This window comes from Leptonychotes weddellii, chromosome X (assembly GCF_054177405.1).
Source record: "Leptonychotes weddellii isolate Sample4059 chromosome X, ASM5417740v2, whole genome shotgun sequence".
Taxonomy (NCBI): Eukaryota; Metazoa; Chordata; class Mammalia; order Carnivora; family Phocidae; genus Leptonychotes; species Leptonychotes weddellii.
Genome location: NC_138385.1, coordinates 25,413,881 through 25,417,930, shown reverse-complemented (window position 1 = coordinate 25,417,930; position 4,050 = coordinate 25,413,881).

The following is a 4,050-nucleotide window of genomic DNA, read 5'->3' as shown; positions in this document are numbered from 1 at the left end:
TGTGCAAAGGACCCTGAAATGCCAAAGGAGTATTAAGAGTTATTCAAAATATCATTTGTCGGGGTGCCTGGGTGGCTCAGTCGGTTAAGCTGAGCGACCAAGTCTTGGTTTCAGCTCAGGTGATGTTCTCAGGGTCTTGGGATCAAGCTCCACATCAGGCTCTGCACTCAGTGGGGAGTCTGCTTGGAATTCTCTCTCGCTCTCCCTCTGTCCCTCCCCCCCACTTGCACGCTCTCTTTCTCTGTCTCTAAAATAAATAAATGAATCTTAATATATATATGTGTATATATATATATATAATTTGTCTGTTGCCCAGGGGTTAAGGTCTTCTCCTAGTTCTCAGGGGAAGGAATGTGAGAAGGAGCAGGGTGAGGCTAATGGACCTCGATCTCTGGCCTTGAATTTGGTTGCTACTCTTGGACAGCTACCTCATGACTGTGAGCTCTCTTTCCTCATCTTTTCACACCCCCATCTCAACCAGGATGGTGGTCAGCTTTCTTGTTTCTTGCTTGGAATGAATGGACTGGACTCTCTTTTCAGCTAAAGGTTATGTGGAGTTTTGAAACTATAGTTATGCATTCATCTAACAGGACATCAGGTTTGGCTGTGGAGACTCCTGAAATCTAAGTCTCTATGTTAAATAGATAGCAGAAGAGCCAATTTAGCACCTTGACATTTTTTTATTTTTTAATTTATTTTAGAGAGAGAGTGTGCGTGTGAGCGAGCACGAGCTGGGGGAGAGGCAGATGGAGAGGGAGAGGCAGAGAATCTCAAGCAGACTCCACACCAAGTGCGGAGCCCAGTGCCGGGCTGGATCTCACCACCCTAAGATCATGACCTGAGCTGAAACCAAGAGTCGGATGTTTAGGGACACTTAACTAACTGAGCCACCTAGGCTCCCTGCCTTGAAATATTTTTGTCTGACTTCCTGTTTGAAGTTTTGGTGTAGTGGGTGGGCCTACAGAATTCACTGGATATTCTTGGAAATTTTTTCTGCTTAAAATGAAGAAATAGGACCCTTTTGGATGTTTCTTGGGGTGTTGGGGTTAGGTACCTTGGCCAGGGTCAATCCCATTGTGAGACCCTCTTCTCCCTGTTTTGACTTTCCCTCCTTCTTTATGACTATGTCAATCCTCATGAAATTCCTTAAGGTGACCATTTGAGTTAAAAGGAGGGTAGGCAAGTCAGAAAAAGAAAAGACAGCTCTGTTGCTTGACCTTGTGGTGGGGGCTATGGAACGAGATGTAAGGAACTCGTTTGCATATGAATTCTGAGTTCTGTTTTTCCTTTCTCTTATATGCCCACCTGGTCAGAGCCATCTCCTTGTGCCCCACCAGCTACCTCCCAGAGGAAATGCCGAGCTGCCAGGCCCATTCACTCCCCAGCTCCCTAATCCTGACCCATAGCTCTGGGCCCAGCTGTTAACATGGATTTCTTCCTCCCCTAGGTCTCCACAGTCTCCTTTTCCACTTCCTATTTAAAAACATCCTTTGGGGGTGCCTGGGTGGCTCAGTCGTTAGGCGTCTGCCTTCGGCTCAAGTCATGATCTCAGGGTCCTGGGATCGAGCCCCACATTGGGCTCCCTGCTCGGTGGGAAGCCTGCTTCTCCCTCTCCCACTCCCCCTGCTTGTGTTCCCTCTCTCGCTGTGCCTCTCTCTGTCAAATAAATAAATAAAATCTTTAAAAAAATAAAATAAAAACATCCTTTGTTTCATCCTTTGTCTCCCTTGTTCAAGGGAGAAGTGGACAGAGACTTTTCCTTTCCCCCATCTTTTTTCCCCTAAACCAAGTTTCTTGGTCCTGGAATAAGAGAGTGTTGTGCTCCAAACCTGCAATTCACATAGCACCTCTAATTTTGTCTGGGTACTGTGCTGAGGATGGGTCTAGGCATCTTGATCTCAAGGTCATGAGTTCAAGCCCCACACTGGGCATAGAGCCTATTAAAAAAAAAAAAGGATGGGTTTAGGCATAACAATTATGTACCCATGCCTGAATGCCAGCACTTCAATCTCTTGTGTCCCTTGATATTAAAAGCAAGAGTGTGTGTAGGAGGCCCTTTTTGTATTTCTAGAGTCTAAAATATTGGTATGCAAATGTTGGGAATTCAAACCTTCACCTTAAGATCTACCCTTTGTGTGTGTGTGGCAGGGACGGAGATGGAACACAGCTCATTGCATTTGAAAATCATATTCACACCACTGCACCCAGGGTCCTTTTCCCATAGCTCCATGATGATATCTGAGAAGGAGGGAGTGTGACATTGATCAAAATAAACCATAAATGATCCATTTCAAAGTGAAAATCAATTGCTTCATGACAGTTTTCAAGCTATCAACTTACTTTCCTAAAAAAGTTAATTCAACAGACATGCAGAGCTGGCTTTTGCTCACAGGTTGTGCCACGAGTTGGCAAACTCTGCTTTTTTTTTTTTTTTTTGAAGATTTTATTTATTTATTTGAGAGAGAGTGAGAGAGCACAAGCAGGGGGAGTGGCAGGCAGAGGGATAGGGAGAAGCAGGCTCCCCACTGAGCAGGGAGCCCGATGCGGGTCTCGATCCCCGGATCCTGGGATCATGACCTGAGTGGAAGGCAGACGCTTAATCAACTGAGCCACCCAGGCGCCCCCAAACTCGACTTTGAAAGGAGATTGGGAGAAATGAGGGTGGCTGTAAGGGAAGCACACTTGGCCTTTTGTGAAAAGGGTACAAACGGCATCACTCTCACCAGGCCTGAAAATGTAAACACCAGGAGACTGAATGCCTGCAGGGGAGGTTGCTTACTTTTCCTAGAGGTAAAATGACTCGGTGATGAGGCTTTGGGGGGAGCTTTGAGTCTTCAGCCCTTTGAAGAACAGAGTTCTAGGCAGGATGGAGGTGGTAAGCTCTGAGGCAGTGGACCTGAGCTGGTGTGTGCTGTGCATAGCTGGATGATCCAGGTCTCAGGGGAGGGCACGGCCACCAAGAGGCTGATCTTTCCAGGATGAACTCTGCAGGATTTCTTGGGCTGACAACTCCAGTCCTCTGGGCCTATGTCCCAAATCTGTGAAATGAAGGGAGTGCACTGGATGACCGTGAAAGCCCCTTGCAATGCAGACACTACTGAGGTTTCTTCCTTTAAAGTGGATCCAGAAGAGGGGCACCTGGGTGGCTCAGTCAGTTAAGTGTCTGCCTTCCGCTCAGGTCATGATCCCAGGGTCCTGGGATCAAGCCCTGTATCGGGCTCCCTGCTCAGTGGGGAGCCTGCTTCTCCCTCTCCCTCTGCCTCTCCCCCTGCTTGAGCTCTCTCTCTCTCAAATAAATAAAGAAAATCTTAAAAAAAATAAAGTGGGTACAGAAGAGAAAGGTACTTGGCTTGGAAGAACCACGTGACACAATGGGACCGGTTCTCTGTGGATGGCAGCCTTTTACTGCAGGACCAATGAACATTTGTCTCACTTGCCAAATTAAGAAATCTCGTGTGAGAGTTCCACAAAGGGAAATGAGAATATGCTTGCTAAGAAAGATGATCTGGGTGAGGCAAGGATTGGCTCTCATTGGAACATGTAACTGCTTTGGCTCAATGGGAGGAGGGAGTGTAAGGAAAGTCTCAAATGAATCCCCAAGTAAAAGTAATGGCACGCAGCATTCCTAGGACAAGGGATGTGTTACCACAGCAACTGACTCCCGAGGTGTCCACTCAAGGTTTTGAGAACCGCAGGCCCCATCCTGGGCTACAGCAAGTCATATGAGACCAAGTTCGCCTTACCTACCAGGAAAGGCAGTGAAGGACTCTATTTTCGCTCCATTTTTCCACGTCCAGGATTCCAACCTTCCCTAGAGATGTCACGTCGGCACCAATTGACTGCATGTTAGGTGAGTCCATGCGTACGGGTGCACAGAGTGAGCCCAATGATAAGCACAGCACCCCATGGTCAGAACTCTGGCAAAGGCACTCTCTCTCTCTCCCCCTAAAAAATAAACAAAATAAAATCTTAAAAAAAAAAGAGAACTCTGGCAAATGGGGGCACCTGGGTGGCTCAGTCGGTTAAGCATCTGACTCTTGATTTTGGCTC